This window comes from Leucoraja erinacea, chromosome 17 (assembly GCF_028641065.1).
Source record: "Leucoraja erinacea ecotype New England chromosome 17, Leri_hhj_1, whole genome shotgun sequence".
Taxonomy (NCBI): Eukaryota; Metazoa; Chordata; class Chondrichthyes; order Rajiformes; family Rajidae; genus Leucoraja; species Leucoraja erinaceus.
This window is the reverse complement of record NC_073393.1, coordinates 29,187,319-29,205,108: the sequence shown is the minus strand read 5'-3', so window position 1 is coordinate 29,205,108 and position 17,790 is coordinate 29,187,319. Positions and strand designations below refer to the sequence as shown.

Here is a 17,790-nt window from a genome sequence, read left to right as displayed (position 1 = left end):
GAACTAACCGCACACAGAAAGGTCCCCCCCCATCCCTTTTTTTTTACAGAACTTGGAGCATCTGGTTTAACCAGGAGGCAGACTATTTCTGTTTCCTTGGAATTAAGTAATTAGTTTAAAAGTTAAGATAGGTAGGCTGAAGTAGAAAATAATTTAAGCGTTGGTATTTTTAATGGATGATCTCACACATTTTTTTTCAACGATTACTCTTTTTGTAACAAAAATAGGTCTTAACATTACTTCTATTTCTTTGAATAGTTTCAGAACTGAGGGCGGGGATGTTCTTTAATTGGGATGACGCAAAGGTCAGAGCAAGACAAAGTCTCATGATCTGCAAATATCACGCAAATTACATTCACAAATATCTGGGAAGAATAAACAGAGGCTCCTGGAAAGTTGCCCGGGTCACATTTTACGGCTACAAGTTTAACTTGAAGAGGAAACTGCGATAATTCTTCATTGAGTAAGAAATATATGCCTGGACGGGATTGTGTTGTCCGCTTTTCCGGGTGCATTGTGTTTGGTGCGGAGTGACTTCCGTGTCGTAGATAGAGGGGGCGGTCTTCCGCTTGGGTCTGCTCTCTTTATAATTTCGACAGCAGCCAAGCTGTCATTGTGTGGTGCAAGTTAACTCGATTACCTTACAACGAAGAAATCTGCAAACAAGAATATTGTTAAAGACGCTAAATAAAAAATTTTGAATATAAATTTCAACTACAATACCCTTTGCACAATTCGACGCACACGTAAATACAGTGCCCTCCATAATGTTTGGGACAAAGACCCACCATTTATTTATTTGCCTCTGTACTCCACAATTTGAGATTTGTAATAGAAAAAAAAATCACATGTGGTTAAAGTGCACATTGTCACATTTTATTAAAGGGTATTTTTATACATTTTGATTTCACCCTGTTGAAACGACATACATAGTCCCCTTCCCCCCCCCCCCCCCCCCCCATTTCAGGATACCATAATATTTGGGACACATGGCTTCATAGGTGTTAGTAATTGCTCGGGTGTGTTTAAATGCCTCCTTAATGCAGGTATAGGAGAGCTTTCAGCACCTAGCCTTTCCAGTCTTTCCATCACCTTTGGAAACTTGTATCACTGTTTATCAACATGAGGACCAAGCTATGCAAATTAAAGTCAAAGAAGCCACCATGAGACCGAGAAACAAGAATAAAACTGTTAGAGACATCAGCCAAACCCTAGGCTTACCAAAATCAACTGTTTTGAACATAATTGAGAAGAAAGAGAGCACTGATGAGCTTACTAATCGCAAAGGGACTGGCAGGCCAAGGATAACCTCCACAGCTGATGACAGAAGAAGAATCTCTAAAATAAAGAAAAATCCACAAACACTTGTCTGGCAGATCAGAAACACTCTTCAGAGTCAGGTGTGGATTTGTCAATGAGCACTGTCCACTGAAGACTTCATGAACAGAAATACAGAGGCTACACTGCAAGATGCAAACCACTGGTTAGCGGCAAAAATAGGATGGCTAGGTTACAATTTGCCAAGAAGTATTTAAAAGAGAAACTACAGTTCTGAAAAAAGGTCTTGTGGACAGATGAGACGAAGATTAACATATCAGAGTGATGGCAAGAGCAAAGTATGGAGGAGAGAAGGAACTGCCAAAGATCCAAAGCAGACCACCTCATCTGTAAATCATGGTTGTGGGGGTGTTATGGCCTGGACATGTATGGCTGCTGAAGGTACTGGCTCACCTATCTTCATTGATGATATAACTGATGATGGTAGTAGCATAATGAATTCTGAAGTGTAAAGACACATCCTATCTGCTCAAGTTCAAACAAATGCCATAAAACTCATTGGCCAGCGGCTCATTCTACATCAAGGCAATGATCCCAAACATACTGCTAAAGCAAGAAAGCAGTTTTACAAAGCTAGAAAATTGGTAATTCTTGAGTGGCCAAGTCAATCACCTGATCTGAACCCAATTGATTAGGCCTTTTATATGCTGAAGAGAAAGGTGAAATGGGGGATACCTGTATGTATAAACACTACTGTAATTTTTACACGGTGAATCCAAAATGTATAAAAATATCCTTTATTAAAATCTGCCAATTTGCACTTTAACCACACATGATTTTTTTCTATTACAAATCTCAAATTGTGGAGTACAGAGGCAAATAAATAAATGATGAATCTTTGTCCCAAACATTATGGAGGGCACTGCAATTTTAATTAAACACATACTTATTTAATTGCTGGTCCCTTTCGTGTAATGTTTGCCAATACTGACACTTACCGGCTAAATACTGCCGCTCAGATATCTAGAGGTTTGGCGCAGCAAAGACATTTCAGCTTTTGGTGAAATAGCATTTATAATAACACAATATTAAAAAGAATTTCCAATTAAAAATCTAACAAATATGCAAGCAAAACTATAAACCATTTTAAACTCCACCGTCCAATGTACTGAATATTTTACAAATTATATCTCTCTGTTGTTTAGCTCCTATTTGATAATTAGGACAGTACATTCAGAGCTAACCTGCCGTACAAAAAAGAGCAGATAGGACCAATTAATTTCTAATGTAACTCGAAAATTATTGAAATTGTAGGTGAAGAACAAAAAACAAAAAAAAAACATATTTGCTAGAAATAAAACAAATATTATCTTGTGCAGTTTCAATGCTCTACACGTTTTGCTTTATTTTATTCTAGATCTTGGCTCACATTATACTTGTCACTTTTAGTAATGTTAAAGTCATCAAAGGAAATCTCACAATTATGCTCCATATTGTGGTTTACCCTAATTCAAGTATCTAGGCCACACTCAAAGCATGTACCAGCAACTTGTAAATTATATGATCTCAAGCGGGGGTGTTTGACTGGTCGCCATGAATAATTAGCTTCTCCTTGTGTCTTACGCATTATCCCGGCCCAGATACAAGTAACATGAAGACAGTCACTATGCTCTGTGAGCATGTTCTGTGTAGGCTATGCGGTTCAATGCCCTTAAAGGGCATGACCTTTGTGTATCTCAGTGGGGATGCAGACAACCGACTAGTCGGTGGGAAATAAATATCTAGACAATATTCCTTTATTTTTTTCACGATTAAAGACTGAGGTTCGAAATTAAGTTATCCAAAGTTCTAAAATTAGCAACCTCCTGTCACCTAAATGGGCAAAAAAGTTAGCTCTGTGCAGTTTTACCACACTGATGAGGAATTTTCTTTAGAAAATCTGCATGCTTGTTAGACAATGGACCTATCTTCATAAAGGCACCGAAGAAGAGTCAAGAGTGTTTTATTGTCATAAAAGTTACATGTTTGGTTATCACATTAGACACAGTAGTAGTTGACTTTCTCATTTCATTTATTTAGAAATTATCATACATATTGTACCAAGCTTGGGAGAGTCCTGCAGTAAACGTTGAAACAATATGATTGTGTTTTGCATGATGTTAATTTGGAGGCATATAACTGAACTAGATACAACTGATTGTAAATCATATTTATGACATTCAACACTGTTCTATGTTGTATTTCACAGTTAAATCATTAGAACACAAATCGTGGGACGTTTATGCAATTATTGTATTAGTTATTCTCGAAACAAAACCACAAGTTCTCAACATGTCTATTCGCAATGAATCAGCCGGGCTCAGCCGCCACTGTAGGTGTTTACAGAATATTTGTCACGTTTTATAAAACGTTATCTTTGTTTTTCGACTGGTCTCTGGTTGCAAAAATCACTTTGAATTCGTGAATTCGAAACCTTCAGAGAATGGCCCGGCGTTCATTTACCGGGGTGAGACTAAACAATTGTCACAAAGCACATCATCAATTTTACTGCACGGCCCGTTTGCTTGAGCGATATTTGTCGCAAACGAATAAGTAACATACAGCTTAATTTAATTATCTTAACTAAATTGCATGAAGTCACCCTTTTTAATAATGTTCACCAAATATTTGATTAATTACAATAACTCGGGCCAGATTCATCTGATATTGCGGAAATGAGGCATTCCATTTCATAACATAGCATGGACATTAAATTGATCATTTGTGGCGCTTCCTATCATGCCATTTGTTTGTAGAATGTTGTCAGTCCGTGAGCAGCTTTGCACAATGCAAATGTGCCAAATGTGCTTCGTACAGCAGGTTTTGAGAACGTGATTACAGAGTGCGTTTGTTCTAGTCCGTTGACTTTACTTTCTGCGCCAACACGGTAAAACCACGGCTCAAACTAATTTAAGCAAAGGTACTTCACTCCTTATCATACAACGAAACATAATTTAATAGGCTGCATTACGTAATCGGAAAAAAAATCCCACTGCTGTTACCTGGATTATATTCCACTTTATGGTAACGTAGTATGGAACCTTAGACTGCAGATAGACACAAAGTGCTGGATTGACTCAGTGGGCCAGGCAGCATCTCAGGAGAAAATGAATAGGTGACGTTTCAGGTCAAGACTCTTCTTGGGCTAGCATTTGTATCTATCTTCGGCGACAAGCAGCATCTGTAGTTCCTTCCAACACTTTTAGAAAGTTAGACCAAATATTTCAAACATGAAAATCACAATGGTCCAGTATTTGTTAAAGCATCTAGTATAAATTTGAAAACCATCATACATATACACACACCAATCCCATTTTGAAAAATATAACGTCCGTGTGCTATTATTTAAAGTTTTTATTTCACTTTAAAATATGAGCAGCACAAATGCCACCCTGACAAAGTACCGACTGAGATTATATTAAATAGTTTCTTCAGTCGTCTCCTTACTTTCCTGCCAACTTCCCAAAACCTATTCCCTAATGTATATGCTCTGAATTATGCCGAACATTGACTAGATATATCTTTCCAATAGGTTGAATGTTCCGAATTACTAATATAAATAATATAATACCCCAAACAATGTAAATGTTACTGCCTTTATTTTTGTGTATACTTACACGAATCTAAATAGACAAAAATCACCAATAAAATAACATGCCCATGAGAAATGATTCAATGATTTAAATGAGTTCTTACTATTCTTATTATAAATGCATCATTATTTTACATGATGTGTTAAAGGTTGTCGTTCTGTTTTCATGTTTTTGTGCGGGTGCATCCAACTGATAGCAGCGGGCGGGCATTGGGACCGCACGGATCAACGTGCCGGAGTGGGAGGAGTATTTCGCGTATGATTGCGTGCAAATGGGGCAGTCTGGTCCTTGTGTGGTCCGGGTGTGTGGTCTCCGATCCCTGATCATCTGTCCAAAGGCTGCTAACTTGGATGTGAATGACCACCTCTGTTTACTTTAGCTCTGTCTGCAGTTAGTGAACTCTGCTCAGCGTTTTCCTGGCATGGCAGGTTCCAGCTGGTGGAGATCAGGGTTTAGCAAGGGCTCCTCGGGATGGTCTGCAAATGGACTCCCGCGTAAATCAACGTCAGAATTTATGGACCATTTTCCACCTCATCTCGCTTTGCCTAAAATATACGAGTCCCATAAACTATGATTGCTGAGTGATGCAGAAACGTTGTAGATGTTCAGATTACAGCTCAGAAAATAAGACGTTATAGTAATATATGATATACCTGTAAACTTCATTGTAAAGTTGCCGTGTCTGTAATCGACAACACAATAGCGCATTGTCCCCTGCGTGAACTTTTGTAATTAATTAGCTCCTATCATTTTGCTTTGGAAATGTCACTTTCAGTTTGCGTTAGTTAGCTGTCATCCTCATTGTCGCAAACAATAGACGGGTATCGCAGAATGACAAACGTATTAAAGAATGAGTTACTATTTGTGACATTGAAACGCATCTTTATTCATTTACGATAAAGAGGAAGGAACAAAAGAAGAAATGACAACCGATGCCGTTGAAATGCAGTCGTGATCACAACTAATTACTTGTTGGGGGGGGGGGGGGGGGGGGGGGGGTGGTTAAACGAATATTCCAACAACAATCAATTTGTTTCAAACTCTCCTGCAAAATATGAGCGGTGTGTTTTCTTAGCAACTTTAGCACAATTAGGGGTGAGGTGAAGCCATTTAACCAAACGAAAGGAAATTAGCTGGGGGACGCTGTCTGCATGCTAGGACTCCGGACTGCAGTACTGGGCGCCAGCATACTTCTCCAGTATCTGACCTTTCCCCTTTAACCTCCCCTGGCTTGGCTGCAGACTCGCCCCCGAAATGAGTCGGGTCTACTAACCTAGGATTCCGTTCCCACAGGATTTTCTTTAAGAGGCACTAACTGACTAATCAGCGAGACTTAATAGCAAAACTGCTTCGAATTTCATCTTCAGAATTTAATTCAGCAAATCCGAGATTGTTTTACATATTTGAATTAATTAAAAATACTTAGTCTGTGAGCAGGAGATTTCGCGTTTGCGGTGCGAGATTCAATCGCATGGGACGTCGATCGGACAGTTTTCCGTATCAGAAGGAATTTTGTTGAAAACCCTTTATCGTTTCATTATAATTTGCGCACCTTACTTGCAGTCGTTTTGAACCACGTTCAAGTTTACCTCTAATTTAAACTATTGTTCCAACTGTGGTACAGAGTCAAAAGCAAGAGCGGAGTGTTGACACTCATACACCCATGCAAAATAATAGTATCCGCAGTATTTACTAACTCTGCATGAAAAAAAACATTGTTCGAGCCCTTTACACTAAAAATCAGACGCGGAAAAATCTGGCATTTGTATAATCTGGCTTGGTTTATGCACTTTAGTCAATAAAAACAATATCATTATTTTACATGTGGACAACTGGTCCTCGATTATTAAATACTTCTTCAGATGTCCACTTACTAAAACTGATATTGAGCTTCAGTGGGTAGTTTTTATCATTTAACATATAACATAAATTGAAATAAATGTGGTTTGGAACAGGAATGAAACAAGAAGTTTATATAAGACTCCTGAGTCCAGCAATTGTCCAATTACATTAAGCACACTGTGTCCCTTGTTAAAAAATATTATGTCTCCTTTTAGCTTTTTAAAAAAAAATCTACATCAGAGGGATGTGTCAGGATGCTGGTTTTCCAATAGTTGAGGCAGTTTTTCAAGGCATCATTAATTAATTACGTTAGATAGAATAAATAAGGACCTGAAATTCCAATTTGATTCCAACATCATCTTTTTGCCATTCTTGGTATATTAAAGTATCTTGAGAAGAATTGTAGCCCTGGAACGGATACAACAACGTCGATGTTTTATTCTTGATATATTCAAATTAAAGCCAAATTTAGAGGGGCAATTAACAAAATATGTATCAGCTAGATCCTCACACAGTGCAGAGTTAAAACGTCTGAATTGATATATTTGCTCTCCTATTCCAATACTTTACGACTTTCAAATTGGATTAAAATAGTCGTTTTCAGTTACATTTTCCGTATAAGATTACATTTAGTCCCAAGAGCAGTTTGGGAGGAAAATTAGCAAATCTGCCTGTAATTAGGGGAAGGCGGCCGTCTCGTTTTCATTTTAATCATGCTCCACTTTTATGCTGGCCAGGACTCCTTCAATCAGTGCGACATTTAGTTGATGCGAAGTTTGAAGCTTGTGTGTTTTTTGTTTACTTGACATTCTCAGTCGCAGAAAGCTGAACTTAATGAATTATGGTAAATTGTGGAAAATGTTGTGTCTGTGTATAGATCATTGTGATGTGTCTACAAGTCAGAGTGATACCCTTGTCCCCATTTTCTTCACCTTTTCCACCAGTCTCCAAATTAAATTAGAACTTACCAACGCCTAACAAAATATATCTAGCCCTTTAAGCAAAAAAAAAAATGTAAATAGCCCAACGGTTGGGAAAATAGTATGAAACTATGTCACATTGTTCCCACCCGTGGTGTTCCACCGCAAAAGCTGGTAAAATAACTGATCCTTTTCACAGTCATGTGGGTGGTTCGACACCTTATATCATTATCCAAACATAGAACTTGCTCGGTTGTGTGGTCATTTTTGATTTCTTAATGACTTTCGGAAGACCTTAGGACACAGGTCATAATTTTCTTTTAATCCTAAACATATTAAGGAAGTTTTCGCGAAATAGCTCGAACTTTCAACTTCAAAGGCTTCTTTCATACGGCTGCCATGGACTTGAACGCCATCCAAATATATAAATCTCTCCACTTTCACCGTCGTCATTTATTTGGGCTCCCCCCCCCCCCCCCAACTCCCCTGAAATGACAATCAATAAATTAGGGTTATAGGACGCCAGATTTGGAAGTGTCAAACTGTTAAAGCTGTCATAATTAAGATCATATTTCATATTTATGAATATAGATTTTTACTTGAAATAAGAAGCTGATCACAACTTATTATTTATTATGTCTACAATTGCCATCGTTTTCATCTGAGCACACGTGGTTTGATAACGCATGTGCAATTGAACTATTATATAATCTTCTTTCTTCTTACTCAACACACCGTGTAAAAACGGAGACCGTTAATTAAAGCTGTCTGTGAAAATGAGGCCGCCGTAATTGGTTTGATTCCAAACGTGTTTCCAATATTAGAATCAATAAGGACCATTCCACGTACTGTATATTATCTAAATCAGATATTAAAGTGGCGTGTCAGCATCCAAACTAACAATTATTTAAACCCATAAAGAAATCAAATTAGGCCTGACTGAGGGCACGTTTAAAGGGCAATTACTCAAACAATCTTATTTTGTGAGAAGGAGATGCAATATTTTGCTGTACAATGTAATTCTATTTTGGAAGTAAGTGGCCCTCTGGCTGTGTCCTAAATGTGTGCTGATGAAAATTACCCAGGTCAAACATGTTTATAGGATATATATATATAACTGCTCTAGTTTCCCAACTAGTTTCACTGTCTTGATTATTTTTACTATTTGTATGCCTTGTTGTCACATTCCCTTCAACCAACAGTGAACCATTCTACATTTCCGTCTTTTTTCATCTGTTGTTTTCACACCTTTTCAGCTGTTGTTTTCACACCTTACCCTCCAATATCTCTGGTACCCTCTCCCCTGACTCAGCTCAAAGAAGGGTCTGGACCAATTCCTTCTCTCCCGAGTTGCTGCCTGTACACGCACTATATGACACACACACCTATATATATATATATATATATCTATAATACTAAAAGTCTGATCTTGACCGCTTTTGGTCCACTGTGCTGCGATTTCCGAGAGAACGCCTCCACCTACGGCCGTCATTTCTGGCCACCTCGCTCAGAGCCCACGTCAGCCTTCATGGACTGGAGGATTTTTCCCATCGATGAAAAATCAGAGAAATATTAATGATTTTTAAAAAATCACCATTCTCTCTGCTGCAACTGCTGGAGGGAGGGGGAGGGACTATAAAACCAGGAAGTGGTGTGCCTCACTCAGTGTCTGCAAGATGGAGGTCACGTCTCTCTGAGCTCTGAATAACACTGAACACATGTCTACTCAACTGTGAGTGACCATAATGTGGTTTGAAAATGAAAATATGGTTGGTTTGATGTAATAAGGCGCTGCCTGCAAATGGTTGTTTGGGGGGTTTGGGTTGAAGTAAAAAGGCACTCTCTCTCTCCCCCCTCCTTTCTCTTCTCACCTCTCCCCCCTCTCTCTCTCCCCCCCCTCCCTCTCCCTCCCCCTCTCCCCCCCCCCCCCCTCCCCCCCTCTCTCCCCCCTCTCTCTCTCCCCCCCTCTCCCCCCTCCCTCCTTCTCCTCCTTTCCCCCCCTCTCTCCCCTCTCTCTCCCTCTTCCTTTCCCCTCCCCTCCCTCTCTCCCCTCCCTCTCTCCCCTCCTCCCTCACCCACCCTCCCTCTTCTCCTCCTCTCCACCCCCTCTCCCTCATTCCTCTCCCCGTTACTCTGTCTCTCTCCCTGTCTCTGCCCCTTATCTCTCTGCCCTCACTCTCTACCCCCCCCCCCCCCCCACCCCCCCCACCTCTCTAGATGTGAATGCAAGTTGGGGGCTATGCGTCAGTAGATAGGGTGGTTATGAAGTAAAAGGAGCAAATTAATAATATTAATATAATATCAAGGGGGGTAATTAGCGTGTGTGCGGGGTGGTGGGTGATAGTTAGTGTGTGTGACGCTGCATGCCGCCTCCCCCCACACAACCGCACGTTAGGGGAACTGACCCAACGGGTCTGCAATTGGGCCTAGTATATAGATATATATATATATATATATACACAAACACACGCACACACACACACGTGTGTGTGTGTGTGATTATATATAATCTCAGATGCCAAAGAACAGCACATTAGTTTCCAATGAAGTATTTGTGTTATTCATTTTAATGAATCGTTACCATTATTTCAGGAAACATGACCATAAAGATACAAACCCCAATTTTATTTTTGATGTCTGCTGGAAAGTTCCAATAATTTCGTGAAAATAATTTTACAGAAATATTTGGACAACTTGGACCAAGATATTGGCGACTCCTCTGGTTTAGCAGGCTGGCCTGTTAACTATGAAGACAAATACTGTTGAAAACTTATTGGATTCGATACACAGAATTGGTGATGCGCTCCACGGGTTTAATAGGAATGTTTTGAGATGGCATACCCTCGATGGACGAGAGGTCTCGAGCCGAGATGCTGTCTGACCCGCTGAGTAGCTCCTGCTATGTGTGTCTATCTATGGTCGCTTTCTATGCTGTGGGAAATTGATGATACGTGAGCAAATGTAAACAAATATCTTTGCATCCCCATGAAAGAAGCAGTGGTGTCTGAATACTATTCAGGTCATTTTGAGCGATCACGTTATCTTATCTCAGCTAGAGTCTGAAGAAGGGTCCCGTACTGAAACTTCGCCTGTCCTCAGTAGATGCTGCCAGACCAGCTGAGTTACTCCTGCACTTTCTGTTTTGCTCAGGATTCCAGCATCTGCAATTCCTTGTCTTTACATTATCTTATCTCTGACTTTATATTCGAAATAGCCTCTCTTTACAACGCCGGCTGAAAAGTAATTGACTTAAATAACTTTGAAGAGCTTTTAAAAAATAAAATAGCACTCAGCTAAGGTACAGTTATACTGTGTAGGAAGGAACTGCAGATGCTGGTTTTACACCGAAGATACACACTTCTTCAGAGTCTGACGAAGGGTCTCGACCCGAAACGTCACCCGTTCCTTCCTTCAGAAGTACTGCCTGTCCCGCTGAGTTACTCCAGCATTGTACTGCATCAACTGTGATGTTAAAACGATGGATAGGGATTCGGAATTTCATTTGAGTGCCGTTCATTGCCACCACCGCTATGAGTTTACCCCAGCTATTCTGGAAGCTTGATACAACAAAGCAAAATGACCCGGCGAGCGACTTCCGCACACACCAATACACTGAATGAGAATATTCACGGTTCGAGCTGTACATTACTGCGAACGACGTGGTTGGCGCGAGTATTAGCCCCAGGAAAAAAATGTCACTTGTACCTTCTTTGCTAATGGACTCAAAGCAGACGTCTCAAAGTAAATCTATCTCCAGACAATTATTTCATCCATTGGGTTCTGGCTTTGAGTTGCTACCAGCCATGGCAAACACTTAAAGACTAGTAGGCGTGTGAGAATCAAAGCGGTTTAATAAGTGGAGAGTTTAATTAATAGTCACCGAAACAATCGGGCGTGGTTTCCGATTGATGGCATTCCAAAACAGTTCTTCAAACATGCAATACTTTCCTTTAATGTTCCTCCTCTCCGCTTCCAATTCAAAGATATCAACGAAACTAATCCTTCACAAGGGATAGGTTGGTTGTACATGGGTAGATTCAAAAGCCAGAAATTGTCGATGGCTGGACAAAGGGACAAATCTTAAAAGGGTTGGATGAAATTAGCGGTGTGAAATGAATGGTTACTATTGGTATTGAAACGGCAGTACAAAAGCTCGATTGAAGAAAGGAATAGGTGACGTTCTCTAGTCTGAAGAAGGGTCTCCACTCGAAACTTCACCTATTCCTTTTCTCCAGAGATGTTCTCTGACCCGCTGAGTTACTCCAGCATTTTGTGTCTATGTTCGGTTTAAACCAGCATCTGCAGTCCCTTCCTGCACAAAAATTCCATTGTTCTATCTTTCTAATTCCAGCATTAATTTTCATTCATATTGTTCATTACACAGACTACAATGTTGACACCCAAACATGTCACCATTGCAAAAATAGTATGTAGCTCCCCATGATGAGAATGCACCTTAAATAGAGGGATATTAAATGATTTTCCAGAAAATCCAGGTTATAAAATAAGCTGTTCCAAGTAACCCTGCTAAAATATCACATATTAGCTTTTTAAAATTTCACACATACTCTGATTAACTTTCTTTGAGAGTGATAGTCTGAGAAGGTCTTGACCCAAAACGTCACCCATTCCTTCTCTCCAGAGATGCTGCCTGTCTGACTGAGTTGCTCCAGCTTTTTGTGTCTACCTTTGGTATAAACCAGCATCTGGAGTTTCTACACATTCTTTCAGAATGAACGGTTTCTCCCTATATATACTTAAAATTGATTTTTTTTTCAGTGCCAACTGTTTTTCATTAACATTGTGTTTTTTTGTGAGCATTGTTTTAGGATTTGATTTATCTGTTCCTATTATACTGATTATTTTAAATGATTTTTATAGCAGTGCAAATTCACCTTCCCTTCATCTTTTGTTTCAGGTCAAAGGCAAAATTGAATGAGGTGTGAGTTGGAGCCACATCAACTCACAGATGTAAAAGAGCCCTGACAATGATCAGATACATAAGGTTAATTGGAACTAATTCAATGATTCAATGATACCTTATTGTCACATGTTGTTCCGATTGCCCGCAATGCTCAGGCAAGGGGACATTGGAACACATCCTGACCGGCTGCTCAAAGGCTCTTGGGCAGGGCCGGTACACCTGGCGTCACGACCAGGTTCTTAAACTCATTGCACAAGCCATCAGCATGGGAATCAGCAGCTGCAGACGAGCACACCCAGATGATCACCCTTGTGAAGGCCGGAGTGCAGCTGCCAAGAACCACAGCAGCCAGGAATCCATCAGGAATCCTGGCATTTGCACAGGACTGGCAGCTTTCTGAAGACCTGGTGAAACAGCTGAAGTTCCCATAGCACATTACCATGACCACCCTGAGGCCAGACATCCTCCTGGTCTCAGAGGCGACCAAAAACATTGTCTTGTTGGAACAAGCAGGGCTGGAAGGCAAGGTGTATGCCCATCGAGGTTGGCTGCAGAGGTTTTGCAGGGTAATCGCTCTACAAAGCCTTGAGTTCACTGGGCATCAATGGAATGGAGAGCAGAAGAGCCATCAAGAACACCGCAGATGCAGCAAAGAAGGCCTCGAGATGGCTTTGGATCAGGAGAGGATGTCCATGGGAAGGAGCGAATGCCACCTGAACACAAGTCTTGGTCTGATCAAGCACGGCTGGATCGCCTGGGTGAGGGTGCCTGATGTTGAAAGACCCAAAACACCCAATGACCCCAGGTTACATCACTGATGATGTGTTCAGGAGCATCAATGGATGTATTTTTTATCGTGTCACATGTTGCTAGGTACAGTGAAATTCTTTGTTTTGGATACAATCCGGTAAAATCGTACAGCAAACCTTACCTAGGCAGTGCACACAGAGTCACCACGTTTCTGGCACCAACAAAGTTACAAAAAGTTCAACAACCATGTCTTACCTTCTGCTCACAGCAGCTAACCGGGCCTGCCGCCTCACGTGGCTGAACCCCCCGCCTGGTTTCTCCTTTGATCTTGGCACCATCCCGCCAGGTTCCCCTACATTCTTCCCGCTCCCTGTTGAGCTGACCTTAGCGTCCGCCCGCTGGGGTGTTCTCGGCAGCCCTCCTCACCCTCGGCGACATGGAGAGAGCTCGTTCTCAAACACCTCACTCTAAGCAGTCCCCCTAGGCTCTCGGCCGATCTAGTGCATATAACAATACAGCAGAGGAACGGGACTTTCAACCTACAATGTCTGTGCCAAACATGATGCCAAGTTAAACTTTTCTTCTCTCTCTGCACATGATCTATACCCCTCCATTCCCTGCATATTCAAGTGTATAAAAACCTAGCACCGCAGGAAAGATGCAGTGTCACAGTGACAACCTGCAAAATACACTAAGGTCGCATTCATGTCACTGGAGCTGAGAAGGTGCAGATCTACTCGCTGTGCTACTATATCACCCATGATCATGTGTCGCCTACTTGATGTCAAGTCAAGGGGCATTGAAGCTTATTGGAAAGGATGGGGGCGATCCAATCATTGTAGCCCAGGTCGGGACTGGGCAGGAGATATGTAGAGCAATATGTATTGGATCTGAGAGATGACTTAGATGATAGAAACCAATTTGTTGCTGTAGTGGGAATTGCCTGACTGCAAGTGTGAATTGTTAGGAAGCAGATGCGTTGAGATTTTTCAAGAAAGTAACAAAGTCAGAATGGATTTTAAGGGGAATTTTACACAGACCAGTGTGTGTTCAATATAGATTATCACCATTAATTTGAAAAAATGAAAATATTGAATAATGAACCAGATGGGCAGCAGGGTTGTGCAGCGGTAGGGTTGCTGTCTTATAGCACCGGAGACAGAATACAATAATACAGAATACTTGATTAAAGTCTCTTTTGGAAGTTACCTGTCAACATCTGGAACTCCTGCTGCACATGCAGTTTTCACCTACTGCTCCACATCCATTGAAACTTTGAGGTTCATATTCCCTTGCCATTTCCTGTGGGCAAACCATTCGATCTTCCTCTCTTACTAACCTTCCTGGCTCGAACATGGTAGGAAAGACAGAGCATCAAACATGGGCAAATGGGTCCAACAAATGGGACATTTTGGTCTGCATAGGCAAATAGAGCTAATTTTACTACTCCACACTGTTAGTTTTGGATCGGACAAACAAGAAGGTCGTGAAATTGGCCCAACTTGTTCTTCAAATAACTGGAATCACAGAGAAGGTGATGATCCATTGATTAACAATCACCATGTCCTTTGCGATTCCAATCACTTAAGGATTACAGCTTTTGCGTTAAGTATTGAAGTGTATACAATTGTTTTGACATTCATGCTTTGATAGAAATATAACTACCCTATGAGTGATGACATCTCACCATTTATTGAAACCTCGCAAACCGGGATGTGCCTATCCCAATTTAACTAAGTACAATATTTCTGTTGCAATCATTCATTTTCATCATTCCCTTTAATAAGGACATGAAGAAGGCTATTTGGAATCTCACCAGTTCTATTTCCCTCTCCCGATTTCACAATAATTTATTCTCTTGAATTTCTCCCTGGAACTGGGAGATAGATATAGTTTAGTTTATTTTAGTTTTGTTTATTTCACATGTACCGAGGTACAGTGAAAAGCTTTTGTTACGTGCTATCCAGTCAGTGAAAAAACCAAACATGATTACAATCAAGCCGCCCACATTACACAAATACATGATAAAGGGAACAACGTTTAATGCAAGATACTCCAGTAAAGTCCGATTAAAGACAGTCCGAGGGTCTCCAATGAAGTAGATGGTAGGACAGCTCTCTTGTTGGTGACAGGATGACAATAGACAATAGACAATAGACAATAGGTGCAGGAGTATGCCATTCAGCCCTTCGAGCCAGCACCGCCATTCAATGTGATCATGGCTGATCATCCCCAATCAGTACTCCGTTCCTGCCTTCTCCCCATATCCCCTGACTCTGCTATCTTTAAGAGCCTGATCTATCTCTCTCTTGAAAGTATCCAGAGAACTGGCCTCCACCGCCCTCTGAGGCAGAGAATTCCACAGCCTTACAACTCTCTGTGAGAAAAAATGTTTCCTCATCTCCGTTCTAAATGGCTTACCCCTTATTCTTAAACTGTGGCCCCTGGTTCTGGACTCCCCCAACATTGGGAACATGTTTCCTGCCTCTAGCATGTCCAAACCCTTAATAATCTTATATGTTTCAGTAAGATAGAAACATAGAAACATAGAAACATAGAAATTAGGTGCAGGAGTAGGCCATTCGGCCCTTCGAGCCTGCACCGCCATTTAATATGATCATGGCTGATCATCCAACTCAGTATCCCGTACCTGCCTTTTCTCCATACCCTCTGATCCCCTTGGCCACAAGGGCCACATCTAACTCCCTCTTAAATATAGCCAATGAACTGGCCTCAACTACCCTCTGTGGCAGAGAGTTCCAGAGATTCACCACTCTCTGTGTGAAAAAAGTTCTCCTCATCTCGGTTTTAAAGGATTTCCCCCTTATCCTTAAGCTGTGACCCCTTGTCCTGGACTTCCCCAACATCGGAAACAATCTTCCTGCATCTAGCCTGTCCAACCCCTTAAGAATTTTGTAAGTTTCTATAAGATCCCCTCTCAATCTCCTAAACTCTAGAGAGTATAAAGAGTCTAGAGAGATCCCCCTCATCCTTCTAAACTCCAGAATATACAAGCCCAGCCGCTCCATTCTCTCAGCTTATGACAGTCCCGCAATCCCGGGAATTAACCTTGTAAACCTACGCTGCATTCCCTCATTAGCAAGAATGTTGTTCCTCAAATTAGGGGACCAAAACTGCACACAATACTCCAGGTGTGGTCTCACTAGGGCCCTATACAATTGCAGAAGGACCTCTTCACTCCTATACTCAACTCCTCTTGTTATGAAGGCCAACATGCCATTCACTTTCTTCACTGCCTGCTGTACCTGCATGCTTACTTTCATTGACCGATGAACAAGGACCCCCAGATCCCGTTGTACTTCCCCTTTTCCCAACTTGACACCTTTTAGATAGAAATCTGCCTTCCTATTTTTGCTACCAAATTGGATAGCTTCACATTTATCACATTAAACGGCATCTGCCCATTCATCCAAACTGTCCAAGTCATCCTGCATTCTCATAGCATCTTCCTCACAGTTCACACTGCCACCCAGCTTTGTGTCATCTGCAAATTTGCTAATGTTACTTTGAATGGTTCAGTTTCCTGATAACAGCTGGGAAGAAACTGTCCCTGAATCTGGAGGTGTGCATTTACACACAAGAGTTCCTCTTGCTTGATGGGAGAGGGGAGAAGAGGGAGTAACTGGGGTAAGACTCACCCTTGTTTATGTTGGTGGCCTTGCCAGGGCAATGTGGGGTGTCAATGAAAAGGAGGTTGGTTTGTGTGATGGTCTGGGCTGCGTCCACATCTCTCTGCAATTTAATAACACTAACGGCTGCCTGCTATGTTTACATCTTTAGCCCTTTTAAATCAAAGGCCTCTAGGAAAGCTTCTATTTTTGCTTCTGTATGTCTAAAAGGCTCAAGCTTGGGAATAGCAAGTTTCCTTTGCTCAAGGTCCTTTAATGATCTAAGTGCATTAAAAAAAATATTCTTCTGATTTAATGGCTGTAGATTGGTTATTGCATGTGAAACAATCAGAGTAATGTACTAACACTAACCACCTTACTGTACACTTTATATTAACACGCACTTCCCATATTACGTAGTTACACCAGTGGTAGAGACGAACTAACAACGTATTGTACTGCACCACCATGACTGATGATTAAAGCTGACTTTGAACACCAGACTGTGTCTGTACAGTTCTTTTCAATGGCCACTATATCTGATTCCAGTTTTGAATTTCAAATTATTTTATGAACTGAATTCACATTCTCCAGATACAAAAAAATGAATTTGAATTCGTGTCTCTGGAGAGCATTTGTGTTTTTGTGTTAAAATCAGTCAGTCCAATTGGTCTCCACTATGTTCAGCTCTGTATTCAGTTTTATATCCATTTCCTTCACAATGGGATGATGCCTTGATCATGTTTAGGCAATGGGTTCACTTCTCAGATGGACACAAAGTACTGGAGTAACGCAGAGGATCAGGCAGCATCTCT

At 41.0% G+C, this 17,790-nt stretch overlaps 1 long non-coding RNA gene across 1 annotated transcript in view; it reads right to left on the bottom strand.

The window, feature by feature from the left end:
- Positions 1-149: 149 nt before the first annotated feature.
- The window catches only part of LOC129705353 (uncharacterized), a 68,565-nt gene continuing 50,924 nt past the window's right edge, over positions 150-17,790 (bottom strand). Inside the window, exon 3 of the long non-coding RNA XR_008724885.1 lies at positions 150-656. This is a non-coding gene — a long non-coding RNA (uncharacterized LOC129705353). The remainder of the gene's footprint in view (positions 657-17,790) is intronic.